The sequence below is a fragment of the Danio rerio genome, chromosome 1, assembly GCF_049306965.1.
Source record: "Danio rerio strain Tuebingen ecotype United States chromosome 1, GRCz12tu, whole genome shotgun sequence".
Classification (NCBI taxonomy): domain Eukaryota; kingdom Metazoa; phylum Chordata; class Actinopteri; order Cypriniformes; family Danionidae; genus Danio; species Danio rerio.
In genome coordinates this window covers 4,685,001-4,703,989 of record NC_133176.1, presented here as the reverse complement: position 1 = coordinate 4,703,989, position 18,989 = coordinate 4,685,001, and positions in this window count along the sequence as shown.

The following is an 18,989-nucleotide window of genomic DNA, read 5'->3' as shown; positions in this document are numbered from 1 at the left end:
TCTGTCTTATTTAATTCCCTACCTTTTGGAGAAGCAGCAGCAGGATAATCTGCCATTCACAAGTCTTTCATGCAGGAATATCTCTTCATGTCTTTGGATAATCATGCATTCAGATGTTAATGTCCAAACATGCCTTCATTTAAGTTCAGCATTGTTGTTGCAGATGAAGTATAACACAGAAAATGCGATTTAAATATTCCCTAGTGGGCTAGATATTAATTACCAGTCATACAAATATCTTTATCGAAACCTCTCTACTTGACAGTTGGTCTCACGTGCCCATCATGTTTGTAGTTTCTTTACACTTTTCAGTAGTTCTTTGTAGTTCTATTCGAATTCACTTCCAATGCATAATGCACTGTGGGCAATATCAGCAGTTAGAGTATGGACGGTCCTACACTTAAAATTTTGACCGGAAGTAGTAAACCATACGGGAACCTGTGGCATATACTTTTCAACATGCTACAATTGGGGAGATACTAATTCTATTTTCAAATACTGTTTAGGATGGATAGTATGCAAACTGGGACGCAGCATTAATTTTCACCAGACAATCACTATCAAAAAAAAAAAAAAAAAAATACACTGGACATTAATGAAATGTGCCCTTACACAGTTGAGAGGTCTTGACAAACCACCTGTATAAAAACTCAAAAAAAATAAATAAATAAAAATAAATAAATAAATAAATGAATGAATGAATGAATGAATGAATGAATTAATTAATAAATGAATAAATCAATGAATAAATAAATAAATGAATTAATTAATTAATTAATTAATTAATTAATTAATACATAAATAAATAAATACATAAATTAATTAATTAACTATGTTAATAATTAATTATGAGTGAAATTCAATACCTTTTAAGACCTTTTACGACTCTTTTTCACATACTCTCAAAAATAAAGAGAAAGGTTTGATACTTATTAGAACTTGAAGTGGCGATGTGGTCTTAAAATATCCTGAAAAGGTCTCATAAAAGTCTTAAAAAGGCATGGAAATCACTTTTAGGATTACTGCATATAGCTTTAAAATAGCATTTAAGACTTTTTCAATACTTTTTAAGAGCCTTCAATTCCTCTAAATTGATTTATTTTACTTTTAACACCCCCAGACACCCTGCTTACTCTAGCACTTAATTCTCTGAGCCCTTTGTATAACTAGTATGTCTTGTGTGTATTGCCTTTTCTTGTTAAATCACTGAATGCCTCCTCAATTGTAAGTCACCTTCAACAAAATCGTCCGATAAATGACTAAATGTAAGTATGTAAACACATTAGCGCTTCGTCGACGTTTTGCAATGCCAAGGTCAACGGCAGTGTTTGATTCCCAGTGAATGCGCATACTGATCCAACATATCTACTTTGAATTCACTTTAAAGCGCCTGCCAAATGAATAAATGTAAGAGCAGACAAACTGTGCAATGCATGCTGGGAGAATGGCAGGTTTGAAGACAGATGCTCTTGAGTTGACCACTGTCTTCCAACCTGTTAATGAGAACATCTGCATGTGGCGGACAGTTGGAGTCAACAGGAAGCCGCAGATGGATGTTCTTCCTGTGGTGTAGAAAAGCTGCTGAATGAATTGGAGGCGCACATACTGTACACTCTAGGACACTTTATCAGGTACAACTGTTTCCAACCTGCCACCTGCAAGACTGCTACTCAATGCATTTATGAATGTAGGTGTGGTCAAGTTGGTGGGTTTTAAACCGAGCATCGGAATTGAGAAGAAACGATAGCTTTAGATTTGGCATAGCTTTTGGTGTTTTTCAGAACGACATTTGGTCGAGACTAGTGTCACGATATTGGAATTCGGTACCAATCAGTACTGACATTTTATAAACTCCTGATTCTCGCTAACATTTAAGAGCTTTCTTAAACATCCCTGATTTGCCATTGTGTTTACACGCTCAACAGAAAGGACTGTGATTGGCCATGAAGGTCATTTGACCAAACTCACTGCTGTTTACTGAGTATAACCACAGATACAGGGACACAGGAGCCTTTTAAAGTCCTGTCGAAGCTGACATATGAGAGATCCACTGATTAATTGTGGCTTTAAAACGCTCCAGTGTCCTTATATCTTTGGTTACACTCAGTAAACAGCGGTGAGTTTGGTGAACTGATGACCTTCACAGCCAATCAGTCACGTCTGTTGAGCACTGGTGAATATTATGACAAATCAGCTGTGTTTAACACTTTCCCGAACGCTCACGCTTAATCTGCCCAGTTGGTGGAATGAACTCCTAACTGCATCAGAACGGCAGAGTCATTCGCTGTCTTCAAAAAGCAACTGAAAACTCCACTATTTAGTCTCCAATTGCTTTACTAATATGCAATTCCCTCTCTGACTCTTCCTCTAACTACAAAAAAAAACAATAATAATAATAATTACTATTGTTTTGCTTCTTACACTGTCCTTACACACCTGAAACTTGCCTACAGCACTTATTCATTGTTGCTCTTATAGTTGTGTATATTGCTTCCTTGTCCTCATTTGTAAGTCGCTTTGGATAAAAGCGTCTGCTAAATGACTAAATGTAAATGTAAGAACGTGCACAAATGTTAGCGAGAAATTGATTTTTTTTTAAATTTCAGTATCGATTAGTACCAAATTCCAGTATCGTGACAACCCTAGTGGGTACAACTATTTAAAACTAGTTCTACTAGAAAGATCAGGGAGGTAAATATGGCATTTTTTAACAAGTGTGTTATTTAAACAGTATTATTTAACAAAACATAGGATTTCTTTGGCAGTAGTCCCATTCTTCACTTGAATGGGAAGCTTGTAGATCCAGCTATTGGTTGGAAATGATTGCAATGAGCACATGTGTCAACAATGGGATAACATACAACCCCCGGCCCCAACCCCACCATCTGAAAAAAAGAAATTGAAAAATAAAGAAATTCCCCAAATTATTAAATTGGATGGTATTATTAATTAAATTATAAATATGGTATGGTCACCTTTGCTTTGAAACTCTCATGATTTTTGATATAAAGGAAAAATCTATCATTTTGACCCATGCAAAGTATTTTTTTGCTCTTGCTAAAATTATTCCCATGCAACATAAAATGTTTTGTAGCCCAGGGTTTATATATTAGGTTTGGTGTTATAAAAGCATTGATCCTTCTTGCCTTGTATCAATGGTTCACACTACTGATGGTGTGAAGGAGATTTCATTGGCACTCTTAACACCAATTTTAAACACAATAGTCTGCCTGAGCATTGTTGCTGACCATGACCATCCCTTTACGATCACAGTGGACCCATCTTGTATTGTCTATTTCCGTCAGAATAATGCACCACAAAGCTCAAATCCTCTCAAACTGGTTTCTGAACATGACATTTAGTTCACTGTTCTCAAGTGGCCTCCTCAATCACCAGATCTCAATCCTTTAAAGCACCTTTGGGATGTGCAAGAATGGCACATTCGCATCATGGATGTGCATCCGACAAATCTCCATGTCAATACTGAGTGAAATCTCCAAGGAACATTTACAGCATCTTGTTGAATCTTTGCCACAAATAATTAAGGCAGTCCTGAGGGCAAAATAAGATCCAGCTCAATAATAGCAAAGTGTACCACATAAAGTGGCTGGTGAGTGTAAGCAATAATTAAGGATTCCATTTTTAGATGAAAACCCTCCTTGTACACTATGTATAAGTTTTTTTTTTCTTTTTTTTTTTTTAATTGACAGAGAGGTATTAGAAGTAAGAGAAAGAAAAACCACAACACAATACTTTCACAGTGTAAATAAAATGCTGAGTGGTAATTGAACACATTCCTTACTCTTTGAACCATATTGCGATTGAAATAAAGTAAACAACAGCAACAACAAAAAGGGAACAAACAAACAAACCAAAAAAAAATTATATGTATATATATATATATATATATATATATATATATATATATATATATATATATATATATATATATATATATGTGTGTGTGTGTGTGTGTGTGTGTGTGTGTGTGTGTGTGTGTGTGTGTGTGTGTGTGTGTGTGTGTATGTATGTATGTATGTATATGTATGTATGTATGTATGTGTGTATGTGTGTGTGTGTGTGTGTGTGTATACATATATATACATACATACATACATACATACATACATACATACATTGCTTTTGAATGATACAAACTTATCTAAGAGTGTATTAGGAAAAGAAATTGCATGATATTTTACATTTAACAATTTAACAGTAATGGCCTTCTTAGGTGTCATTTGTTAATTTATTATATATATATATATATATATATATATATATATATATATATATATATATATATATATATATATATATATATATATATATATATATATATGTGTGTGTGTGTGTGTGTGTGTGTGTGTGTGTGTGTGTGTGTGTGTGTGTGTGTGTGTGTGTGTGTGTGTGTTTGTGTGTGTGTGTGTGTGTATGTATATATACATCTATAAATTAACAAATGACACCTAAGTAGGCCATTACTGTTAAATGTAAAATATCACACAACTTCTTTTCTTAATACACTCATAGGTAAGTTTGTATCATTCAAAAGCAAGAGGGGAAAAAATATGAAAAAAAGACAGATACAGACAGGGTTGAATATGCAATATGGGATATATAAAGCTATTTTTTTAAAATACAACAAAAAAGGTTGCCAAGCTGTATAGAAATCCTCTGTTTTTCCATTAATTGTATATCTATTTTTTTTTCTATTTGAATAAACTGTATCAGGTCTTTCATCCAATGAAAGTAGTTTGGCGGAGAAGGTTTTTTCCATTTTAATAGGATAATTCTTTTAGCAATTATTAAGCAAATGTCTAATACATTTGACTGCAAAGATGATAACATACAAAGGTTTTAAGAGGGCCTAAAGGAAAAGTGAAGACCGGGGTAGGGGCGTGGGGGTGTTATAATAGTGGTGTTATTGAACTACATAGATTTCTATAGTTATGTGAAAGTAACGTAAGCGATTTCCAAAGTGAAGAGTGAGGGGTTGAGACTTGTGGGGTATGATAGTGACATAAGAGCATACACATGCGTTTGGGAAGAGATTTACAACTAATGACAGAGCTGTCTTTCCCTGACAAGATGTGCATGAGAATTGCAGCTTTTTACTGATTCACCATCTCCAATTTAATTTAAATTATCTTAATCTTTATATTAGCGTGTTTCTTTTGAAATAAAACCACACTAGCGTAAAGGTCACTTTTGTTAGAACATCCTGATTACTGTGCGTTTTTATAGAACAAGGCGTTTTTAATGCATCTTTTGCAGTATTGAAATGGCAGGGTTTATTATCTTCTTTTAATCATATACTCTCGCTGGCTGCATGTGGAATTGCTGAATAAAACATTCACAAGACAGACTGTGCATTAGGAGTGCTGCAGCTCATTATACCAACCGCATTTCTTGAGCATGTGTCACATCGCCCAGAATAGATGCCATAATTGCCGATGCATAAGGACGGGCAGGCTGAGGCAGCAGGGCACTCCTTGTAGTTCTGCTGTGCGGGGACGCTCTCCGACTCAATCTGCCAGAGGTTTGGAGCCGTAATCACAGCTGAGAAATGCAAAAGTGCGGGGCAAGCTGTTAAGAGGGGTCACTTGATAGCTAGACTCACCAAGCTGGACTTTACTCTAGATCGGCACAAATTCTGGACCAATTTGCAGGTTATTATGGTCAAGTACTGTCCACTTAAATGAAAAGAGACTGGCACGCAAAGCAACCAATCGCAGCTGTTTTTTTGACTTTCCTTTTAGGGAACGTTCTTGAGTTATGAACTGACTCCCAGAAAAGACCAACTGGAGTTTTCAGCCAGCTCTCAAAATGTTTTAATTATTTTATTTTATTTTTTTACTTCGAAGCATTACCTTTTTAAATTACATATTTGTGCACATGCAATAGTTGTTTATTTTATTTATGTATTTATTTATTTATTTATTTATTTATTTATTTATTTATTTATTTATTTATTTATTTATTTGTTTATTTGTTTATTATTATTATTATTATTATTATTATTATTATTATTATTATTATTATTATTATTATTATTATTATTATTTATTTATGTATTTATTTATTTATTTATTTGTTGTACAATTTTAAATATAATTTGCTTCTTTTGCAAATGTTGATGTGTTTTTCATTTGATAAATAAATAAATAAATAAATAAATAAATAAATAAATAAATGAATGAATGAATGAATGAATAAATGAATAGTAACATATTATTTTGATAGTCCATTTGAGTGTTAGTAGACTGTCTGCTTATTATCTGTTGATACAGGCATTCAACAGACATTTAACTTAAGCAACTATGCAAGTACATGTCAACTTACACACTAACAACAAACCCTAACCCCAACCCAACAGTCCACTTATAATCTAGTGAGAATTAGTTGCAATTTAACTTAAATTCAACAAACAGACCATCAAAATAAAGTGACCAAATAAATAAATAAAAGGTGGGGCAAGCTGTTAAAATGGGTCACTTGATGACTCACCAAGTTGGACTTTTCACTAGACTGGTACAAAGTCTGGACCAATTTGCAGGCTATTATGGCCAAGTACTGTCCGCTTAAGTGAAAAGGGCTGGCGAGTAAAGTAACCAATCGCAGCTGGTGTGTGTAATGCTTATCATTCAGGCCATAAGCACTTGGTTGGCATGCTGTCTAAGAGTGGAACTCTTGCATACTGGCAGTTGTGGAATTGCAGAAGGGTCTTCATTAAGCAAAGTGTTGTGAAGAGGTCAGCAGTCAACAGGCCTGTGGATGTAGTGAAAGCTGCGTCTTTTCAAAATCAAAACCAGGGGTATAAAAAAGGGGAAAATTGTAGAAAAGGATTATTATTTAAAAAAAAAAAAAAATAAAATTTAATTGTATTGAAACACGCTTGAAGGTTAACTTCCAAACATTCTCATATATTTTCAAAACGACGTAATGATTGACCTGACTAAATGACGTATGTGTGCACCTTCAATCGTTATTCTTATTATACCATGCTTTTTATTATGATTTATTAATTAATTAGTTTATGTATGTATGTATGTATGTATTATTATTATTATTATTATTATTATTATTATTATTGTTGTTGTTGTTGTTGTTGTTGTTTATTTATTTATTTATATATTTATTGTATAATTTAAAAATATCATTTGATACTTGGTGCAAATTCTACTGCATTTTTGTATGCAGTGTGAAGCATTTCTTGTGACTTGTTGTGATTGCTATATGATTGTGAATTAAAAAATAATAAATAAATAAATAAATAAATAAATAAATAAATAAATAAATAAACAAACAATAAATAAATAATAATAATAATAATAATAATAATAATAATAATAATAATAATAATAATAATAATTATTATTATTATTATTATTATTATTATTAGTATTAGTATTATTATTATTATTATTATTATTATTATTATTATTATTATTATTATTATTATTATTATTATTATGGGCATCACGGTGGCGCAGTGGGTAGCACGATCACCTCACAGCAAGAAGGTCGCTGATCGAGCCTCTGCTTTCTGGGTAAGGGTTAATGTTCTCTTCATGTTTACGTGGGTTTCCTCCTGGTGCTCCGGTTTTCCGCATAAGTCCTAACACATGCAGTACAGGGGAATTGGGCAAGCTAAATTGTCCGTAGTGTATGAGTGTGAACCAGTGTGTATGGGTGTTTCCCAGTCATGGGTTGCAGCTGGAAGGGTATCCGCTCCGTAAAACATATGCTGGATAAGCATTCTGCTGTGGCGACCCCTGATTAATTAAGGGACTTAGACGAAAAGAAAATTTATTATTATTATTATTTATTATTTATTATTATTATTATTATTATTATACGCATGAACGGTCAGTTTTCAAGTAATTCCTACAGTGCTTTTCAGTTTTTCCACAATGCAATAATTTGATGACATTATTTCCCAGCTCAATCATATGTACAACACAAAGCCTAACCGAAGACTCCTTACAATGAGCATCTTTACATACAGTACACACCATCATCCATCTGTACTTCAATGCACTTCCCACAGAAAGCCAAATCGGCATTCCTCGTTTGTCTCCAAAGTGTCTACGTGTTTATTTTTGTAGCTGCGTACTTTTATCCGTGTCGTGTCAAGTGTCTGGCTGGCTGTGCTCGCCAGTGATCAATATTTTCAGTGTGTGCCATAAAAGGGCTCATCTTGCACATAATAAGCCCAGGGGTGAAAAAAAAAAGTGCATTCAGATTCCCTGCCGGAAACGTCTCCAACTCAGCAGGGCCGGTGCTCACGCAGAAAACACTGATCTGGAAACAGTCACAGCACACGTTTGACTGATAAAAGGCCATTCGGGATGGCAGACCGCAGGAGACCCCGGTTGTAGGTTGCCCTTCATCTTTGTTGTGCCTTTCATCCTTCAATCTGCTGATAACTGTTTGTTGAAGACTGAAATAAAATTGCATATTCCTCTATCTATCTGCCTAGATTTCAGTCTAGGTGAAAACTTAAATTGGAAAACAGGGTATTCAGTGTTTCTGCATTATTATTTTCTTACTTTTTTTTTAAATGATGTCAAGGCTATTTACTTTTGTTTATTTATTTTTTGCTATAATAATAACTATAACAGCCTAATGCTGTGTTCAAACTACACGCAGAATGCACGGCTAATGTAGTAAACAGACGCGTGAACATTTAAGTTAACTTGCTTCATTTGTGCATCAAATCTACTTAATTTGTGCGTCAAATCTGCTTCATTTGCGCATCAAATAAATTTTACAAATGACGCGGATTCGCATGATGAGCAAGGCTTATAAATAACAGCGTAGATTCATTTGGAGCCATGTTTGAGTCTACTAGATCCTTTCAGAGGTGCACCCGGCTCTGTTAGCTCATGTACTCCTCCAAAACCTTAACCTGGATGATGGATGATGGAGGATTTCAGCGATGCTTCTGATTGAGCCGAGCCCAGTTTGATGAACTGTTGTAGAGAGGAGGATTTCCCCTGGGACACCAACAACAGGTGCAATATCATAATCATGCCCCCACAAGAGCAAGCTCCTGATTGGTTAACGTGGCATGAATGTCCACGGAAGTTCAGATATTCGAACTCAAGCGGGTCAAGAGTTAAGCGCGTCAAACGTGCAAAATGCTCTATTTGCGCCGCACCATTTGTGCTTTGCGCTGCAGGATGTCTATTCGCACCTTTTGATTGACTTAACTTGTTAATCACTTGACACTTCCACCGTGTGGTGTGAATACAGCATAACGATTATAAATATATGCTTATACTGAATTCGACTACTACTACAACTGCTAATACTACTACTACTACTACTATAAGATGATGATGATGATAATAATAATAATAATAATAATAATAATAATAATAATAATAATAATAATAATAATAATAATAATAATGTTAAACAACAAAAATAATAGTTGTTAGTTTATGTTTATCAATACATCTAATGTTAACCTTATTATTATTTATTTATTTATTATTATTATTATTATTATTATTATTATTATTTCTTTCTTTCTTTCTTTCTTTCTTTCTTTCTTTCTTTCTTTCTTTCTTTCTTTATTTACTTATTATTATTATTATTATTATTATTATTATTATTATTATTATTATTATTATTATTTCTTTCTTTCTTTCTTTCTTTCTTTCTTTATTTATTTATTTACTTATTATTATTATTATTATTATTATTATTATTATTATTATTATTATTATTATTATTATTATTATTACCATGCAATAAATGTATTACCAACATATGTGTTAACATGAACCAGTAATACAAATGCTTTCAAATGTTTAGTATTTTTATATACTAATGCATTAGTAAAACATTACATAATTACATTTACAGTAATTTTACTCTAAGATAATATGATTAAAAATAAAATATTTATAGTTTAAAATAAAAATGTGGGTTAGGGTATATTGCTTATTTATTTATTCTATGCTATATATTTTTGAACAATTTTAAATTATAATTTAATACTTGCAAATTCGAATACATTTGTTTATGCAGTGTGAAGAAATTCTAGTGAATTTTGTTGTGTTTGCTGATTATATTATTATTATTATTATTATTATTATTATTATTATTATTATCATTATTATTTAGTGGAATAAATAAATAATTAAAATCAATTAATTAATAAAATTATTAATTGATTTATTGATATTAATATTGTAAACTATTAAACCATTAATGTTGTAGTAGATTAAATAAATAAATAAATAAATAAATAAATATTTTATGATGCAACATTTAGAGCTTTGAATAAGACATTGATTACAAGATTCATTCATTTTGATATTCTACTTGTGCCATAATTGTAAATGCAAAATTATTCCACTGTATCTTGATAATACAGTTGAATTATAACTTGCACGTTACCATTAACATACAGCACATAACATATCAGCCTCCAAACACATACAGTATATGCTACACATTATTCCAAACCAGCGAGACACTTGGCCGGCAAAGACAGATGAACTATTGCTGCACTCAAACTCGTTGCAGGGAAGAAATCCATTCACTTGACTAAGCTTTTTTTGTCTTTGCCTCAATGACATATGCGTCCTAACATCGGGAGCGATGCATGATTATTATAAACATGTTCTGAATCCATGCCTTGTTTGTAATTTCTGCCGAGAGGCGTGCATTTAATCATCAAGCAGTGTGAGGCGGCAAATATTCACAGCCGTTTATCAGCATCAGGAAACATATAGTCACGACAGACACAGAATGCTTCATCCCAGCACTTTAAACTTATTTCCATTTCCATAATCCCCCCGAGGGGAGCTCATTATAATGTTTTATTCATCGATGTACCACCCCTAAGCATTTAATAAAAATCACACACTTTTCCTAATAAACATTAGTGGAAGTGTGACAGTGGGTGCGCCTCTTGTTCTGAAGCCATTCTTGAACATTTACACGTACCGTTGAAGTCAGGATTATTAGCCCTCTTGTGATTTTTATTTTCAAATATTTCCCAATTGATGTTTAACAGGGCAAGGAATATTTCACAGTATCTTCTCTGATATTTTTTTCTTCTGTAGCAAGTCTTATTTGTTTTATTTAGACTAGAATTAAAACATTAAACATTTTAAGGCCAGCATTATCAGCCCCTTAAGCAATTTTGTTATTATTATTTTTTTTCCGATTGACTACAGAACAAAACCATTGTTATACACTCACCGGCCACTTTATTAGGTACACCTTACCAGTACCGGGTTGGACCCCCTTTTGCCTTCAGATCTGCCCTAATCCTTTGTGGCATTGATCTAACAAGGTACTGGAAATATTCCTTAGAGATTTCGCTCCAAATTGCAATGATAGCATCACGCAGTTGCTGCAGATTTGTCGGCTGCTCTTCCATGATGTGAATATCCCCTTCCACCACATCCCAAAGGTTCTCGATTGGATTGAGATCTTGTGACTTTGAAGGCCGTTTGAGTACAGTGAACTCATTGTCATGTTCAAGAAACCAGTCTAAGATGATTCAAGCTTGACAGCGCATTATCCAGCTGGAAATAGCCAAATTTGCTTTAACGAGCAGTTGGACAGGTGTACCTAATAAAGTGGCCGCTGAGTGTACAATAACTTGCCTAATTACTCTATCTTGCCTAATTGTCCTAGTTAAGCCATTAAAGAGAGTTAACTTGTTAACAAACGTTCTGCCGAGGAACCACGCCTCACTTCGCCTCACACTCTCCTTAACCAATCTACTACTCATTAAAATTTATTTAAGGCAGACTAGCCCTCTATTGCTGTTCTTCTTGTTCTTTCACCCACCCATTCACCCACCCACCCTTTCTGCCTCTATTTCCTTGCATCCCATTTACAATTCTATAACCTTCTATGCACTCCTAGGTTGAATCAGGGGGTCCAATCACTCTGCCAAAACATTACAGATACATTACCCTTGTAAGATTCCCAATCAACCTACCTACCTGTTCACTGTTTATCCTCTTACTTCCTTTCCCCTTCATCCCTCTGTTCTCTTACCGTGCCCTTCATTCCGACATCCCATTAAAGTCTAGCTCAAAGTGTGGCATGGTCCATGCTGGTGATATGTCAGATTAAGCTGAATACTAGTATCTTGAAATATATCTAGTCAAATGTTATGAGCTGTCTAAATGACAAAGGTAAAATAAATCAGTTATTAGAAATGAGTTATTAAAACTATTATGTTTAGAAATGTGTTTAAAAAAAATCTTCTCTCCATTAAACTGAAATCAACATAAAAAATATTTAAGAGGGCTAATAATTCTAACTTTATAATTCCTTAACAAAGAGGCATATACACTACGAATGTCAGGATATCGGCAGTTACCCGAGTAAGAAAACACACAATGCATGGCTTTTTTTTTTTTTCTTCATTGTATGTCTGGCTTAGCTAACGTCATTGATAAAGCCTACAGGAGACGCAAATCCATTAATACACAAGTACATCTGTACAAGTGCATGCTGAAGTGCCAAACAGAAAAGCTGTCACTAAGAAGAGGATGCATGTAGTGCACGTATGGAGAGGATTACATGTGTTGTGTTTAGATTGAATTTGAATGGATATTGAATTGAATGGATATATTTGAGCAAATAACCAACATGCTGTCATTTGGCTGATGTACAGATTAATGTCTAATATAACAGTGCCTCTTCATTTTATTTTATTAATTTTATTTTATTTAATTTTATTTGTTTTTTATTTTATTTTATTTAATTAATTCAATTCAATTTTATTTTATTTTATTTTATTTTATTTTATTTTATTTTATTTTATTTTATTTATGCTATTTTATTTTTATATTAATTTTAAAATTTTTAATAATTATTGATTTATTTATTTTTTACTTAAATATCAGTATATAATTAGTCATAATAAACAGTGTTAATAATCAGCATTATAATATTAAGCAATTTTTAAAACATTGACCGATACCAATTAATAGGTAATATATCTGTATTTTTAAATTAATAATTTTTTATTCAATGTTTTATTTTTTATTTATGTATTATTATTATTATTATTATTATTATTATTATTATTATTATTATTATTATTATTATTATTATTATTATTATTTTGTGTGATTAATTTAATTTTATATATGTTTTTTATTTCATTCTATGACGTATATAACTTAATTTTGTTTTCTTTATTTGATCTGAAACAAAATAATCAAATGTGAATACACCTTTACTTTTCTTGACTGCATTTAATCTTGTCTTCATAGCCTCTTCCTCTTGATTTTCATGTTATGTTCATCTCCTGGTGAGAAGAAAAAAAAAAAGAAGCCATTTCTTACAGGGGATGTGAAGTTACTGTGCAGGTGCAGGCTCCTGCAAACCTGTCAAATGGGATCAAATGCATTCAAAGCAGCTCTTTCCTAATGGGAATTGAATCTCTGGTTGTTCTAGACTGACCGGTAGGGAATTGCTCTTTAATCCTCCGCAGGTGTGCTCACAGCCAAACCTGGACGTCTGGGAGAATAACTCTGGTTTCATCTGCCGGAGAAATGAGAGACAGAGAGACGGATGTGCTGATTGCTTTCAGTCTAAACGCAGCAACAGGCAGATGCGTTACAGACTCTGAACTTTATAATTAACTAAAGGCCAGCGCAGCTCCAGCAGCACATGAAGAACCGACTGCAAACGCAGGATCCGTTTCAGGCCAGAAAAAGGCACATTGACCTTCAGAGTGAATTGTGTGGAAGACAGGTATTTTAGGTAATAACAGATAATGACAGTTCATGAACCCGAATGCTCTTTCAAAACGTTCAATGTGCCATTTCTATGTCTTTTTTATATGCTTTGTATTTTTGTATTTTTTTTATCTTTCATTCTTTCTTAAAATTACTTTGTACAGTTCAAGGTAAATTAATGTACTAAAATGCGTATAGTGTAGTATAATGTACAATATATACTATAATGTAACTGATTTACTAAATAAATAAATAGCTTAATAATTACTAATAAATATAAATAATTAGATTACCGGCCACTTTATTAGGTACACCTGTCCACAAACACCTTACAGAGAATGGTGCGAAAAAGAGAAAATATTCAGCGAGCGGCAGTTCTGTGGGCGCAAATGCCTTGTTGATGGCAGAGGTCAGAGGAGAATGCCAAGACTGGTTCCAGCTGATAGAAAGGCAACAGAAACTCAAAGAACTACTCGTTACAACTGAGGTCTGCAGAAGAGCATCTCTGAACACACAACACGTCCAACCTTGAGGCAGACGGGCTACAGCAGCAGAAGACCACACCGGGTGCCACTCCTGTCAGCTAAGAAAAGGAAACTGAGGTGACAGTTCACACAGGCTCACTAAAATTGGACAATAGAAGATTGGAGAAACATTGCCTGGTCTGATGAGTCTACATTTCCCCTGCAACATTCAGATGAGTGGGTCAGAATTTGGCGTCAACACCAATAAAGCTAGGATCCATTCTATCTTGTATCACCGGTTTAGACTGGTGGTGGTGGTGTAATGGTGTGGGGGATATTTTCTTAGCACACTTTGGTCTCATTAGTACCAATTGAGCATCGTGTCAACTCCACAGCCTACCAGAGTATTGTTGCTGATCATGTCCATCCCTTTATGACCACAGCGTACACATCTTTTGATGGCTACTTCCAGTAGGATAATGTGCCATGTCATAAAGCACGAATCATTTCAGACTGGTTTCTTAAATATGACAATGAGTTCACTGTACCGGTACTAGATTGGAAGATTCACATCATGGATGTGCAGCCGACAAATCTGCTATCATGATGCTATCTTGTCAATGTGGAGCAAAAAATCTCTGAAGAATATTTCCAGTACCTTGTTAAATCTATGCCATAAATGATCAAGGCAGTTCTGAAGGCAAAAGGGGTCTAGCATGGTACAAGTAGGGTGTACCTAATAAAGTGGCCGGTGAGTGTACATACATAGTGTTTATTGTTTTTTTTATTATAATATATACTTTAAACCACACACACACACACACACACACACACTTATATATATATATATATATATATATATATATATATATATATATATATATATATATATATATATATATATATATAGATTGTAATTTATTTAAATTAATGCAAACTTTTTTATTTTATAAACTATTTTTTAATCATGTACAATATTTTGTATGCATATTCATTGTTTATTCTTTTATGCATTTCCATTTTATGCTTCTTTAGGATTTACTAATAAATATTACAATATGTTGAATATTGGATAAACATTAGTATTAAACTAGTAGTCTTAAAATGTAATATTTACCCCTTTAACTACCCCACCAAGGAAAAAACAAACAAACAATGTTTGTATTGCTTTTCATGACTTCTAATATAACTAGTTACCACACTCGATGCATTTTTCCACACATCCCATAATTTCTAAAATATCAAATGGTTGATATGTCGGTTTATGGTAAAAGTTCTGGAATTAATGCATATACTATGAAAAATCTGAAAATATGAAGTATAAAAAATATTCGGCAAAGCAGTGGAGCAGTAGGTAGTGCTGTCGCCTCACAGCAAGAAAGTCACTGCTGGTTCGAGCCTCGGCTCAGTTGGCGTTTCTGTATCGAGTTTGCATGTTCTCCCTGCCTTGCGTGGGTTTCCTCCAGGTGCTCCGGTTTCCCACACAGTCCAAAGACATGCGGTACAGGTGAATTGGGTAGGCTAATTTGTCCATAGTGTATGAGTGTGTGTGTGAATGTGTGTGTGGATGTTTCCCAGAGATGGGCTGTGGCTGGAAGGGCATCCGCTGCGTAAAAACTTGCTAAATAAGTTGGCGGTTCATTCCGCTGTGGCGACCCCGGATTAATAAAGGGACTAAGCCGACAAGAAAATTAATGAATAAAAAAATTAAAAAAAATATTCAAAACAAAACATTTTGAACATTAAATAACGTTTAATTTTTTGAAATATGCCATAAAATATTTCAGATTCTCATTTAATATGTTTTGTTGTTTTTGTGTATGTGTGTGTGTGTGTAGTAGTAGTAGTAATGTTGCAGCAGAATTATGTTTGATATACAGTTGAATTCAGAATTATTAGCCCCCTTTTGATTTTTTTTTCTTTTTTAAATATTTCCCAAATTATGTTTAACAGAACAAGGAAATGTTCACAGTATGTCTGATAATATTGTTTTCTTCTGGAGAAAGTCTTATTTGTTTTATTTCAGCTAGAATAAAAGCAGTTTTGAAATTTTTTTAAACTATTTTTGGGACAAAATTATTAGCCCCTTTGAGCTATTTTTTTTTTCGATAGTCTACAGAACAAACCATCATTATAGAATAACTTGCCTAATTACCCTAACCTGCCTAGTTTACCTTATTAACCTAGTTAAGCCTTTAAATGTAAATTTAAGCTGTATAAATGTCTTGAAAAATATCAAGTAAAATATTATTTACTGTCATCATGGCAAAGATAAAATAAATCAGTTATTAGAAATAAGTTATTAAAACTATTATGCTTATAAATGTGCTGAATATATATATATATATATATATATATATATATATATATATATATATATATATATATATATATATATATATATATATATATATATATATATATATATATATATATATATATATATATATATTCAGCACATTTATAAGCATGATAGTTTTACGAACTCTAGTGTGATTCAACCTTACTAAATAAGGCCGGTGTGAAAGCACCCGAGCCATTTATTAAAACAGTCATTCTTTTATGTGCTTTAAAAGGTATCATTCGAGCAGCAGTCAACATGTCAATACTAATATTTAATTAATCAACCAAATAAATTACATTCACAAAATATATTTAATATATTTTCTTTGCATTTTATTTATTTATTTTTTTCCCAGAATATGTGCTTATGCCATAGAGCCTGACTCTTCTTTCTCTCTTTCGCTGCAGATCTTTGTAAGTCACTGGAGCGTTTTGCCTGCTACACTGAAAATTGCGAGTCTGCTCCAGTTTGCCACACATCCCGCTTTGTATTTTCACATTCCTCCGTGTTTCCTTGTTGCTCTCACATGCTTTAATCCTGAAAAGCAATCCTGCTTGCTGAACTGGATGTCAACATGCGGCACAAACAATATAGCAGAATCTCACATTTCTACATGTCTCCAACTATACAATGACACCCCGACAATGCATTACATACAGTACAAACGCTGTATTTCCAGCCACAGCGTGCCAGTTAAACATTCTCTATATTTATCTCCAGCCTCTGATGTCACTAACAGTAACAAGGGCTCATGAATCGCTCCTACTACTAATTAATTCTGAAGGACAACAAGCGCGTGTTGAGTGCACCATATTTACAGCTGTCGTAATTGTCACTTTTGGGTCTAATGTAGGCACTAACTTTATGTAGGAAACAGGAACAGAAGTGGGTTACTTCCTAAACTGTCCCCATGGCAACAAGAGCCAAAGTACCATCGATACCCTCACAGCAGACGTAGTAGAAAAGATCTATTGAACCCAACAGCTTACAAACCGGCCCTGTTTGCCAGTGCACACAGGAATAAATGGCCTTTTTTGCTTGATGATGATGCGGATGTAACTGGATGGTGCAAGTGGAACCTCCTACAAACCATCCTGTCAGAGGGAGTGAAGTCTGGCTATTTCTGCAATGGACCAAATGGGATTTTACTCAAGTAGAGCAGTGTGACTAGATCAAGCATCTTTGTTGATCTTGAAACAACATTCTAGTCAGCCAATCAGATTTGAGTGATGAACAGTATTTCATCTCGTTTTACCTTTAAACAATTAATGCTAAGGTCTATTTGACTGACTAAATTTAATTAAACTGAATTATCGGTGGCTAAAACACTTTGTGTGTGTGTGTGTGTGTGTGTGTGTGTGTGTGTGCGTGTGTGTGTGTGTGTGTGTGTGTGTGTGTGTGTGTGTGTGTTTGTGTGTTTGTGTGTGTTTGTGTGAGAGAGAGAAAAAAAGAGAGTGAATGAGTGAATTAATGAATGAATGGGTAAATAAATAAGTAAGTGAGTGAGTGAGTGAGTGAGTATGTGAGTAAATGAGTGAGTGAGTGAGTGATTGAGTAGGTGAATGACAGAAGAGTGAGTGTGTGAGTGAACAAGTGAGTAAAAAGTGAATGAGTGATTGAATGAGTGATTGAGCGAATGGATAGATGAGTGATTGAACAAGTATGCAAGTGAGTGAATGAGTGTGTGTGTGTGTGTGTGTGTGTGTGTGTGTGTGTGTGTGTGGGCGAATGGGTGAGGTAATGAATAAGTGAGTAAGTAAATGACTGAATGAATGGGAGTGAGTGATTGAATGAGTATGTGAATGAGTGAGTAAATAAATGAGTAAGTAAATAACTGAGTGAGTGAATAAATGGGTGAGTGAGTGTGAATGAGTGAGTGAGTTAATGAGTGAGTGAATAAGTATGACTGAATGAGAGTGAGTAATTGAGTGAGTGAGTGAGTGAATACGTGTGTATGTGGGGGGGGAAATAAGAAAGTGAATAAGTAAATAAATAAGTGAGTGAGTGATTAAATGAGTGTGGGAGTGGGTAAGTAAATGAATGAATAAATTAATAAGTGAGTGAATGATTGAATGAGTATGTGAGTGAATGAGTGTCTGTGTGGGGTAGAATGGGTGAGTGATCGAGTAAATGAATGAATGAGTGAGTGAGTAGGTGAATAAGTGAGTAAATGACTATATTAGTGTGTGAGTGAGTATGTGACTGAAGTGGGAAGTGGGTGAGTGGATAAGAAAGTGAATGAGTGATTAAATGAGTGAGTGAGTGAGTGAGTGAGTGGGTGAGTGAATGGGTGAATGAGTAAGTGAATGAATAAGTGAGTAAATTAGTGTGTGTGGTTGAACGAATGTGTGAATAAATAATTGAGTAAGTAAATTAATGAGTGAGTGAGTAATTCAATAAGTATGTGAGTAAGTGAGTGAGTAAATGGATGATTAAGTGAGTGGATGA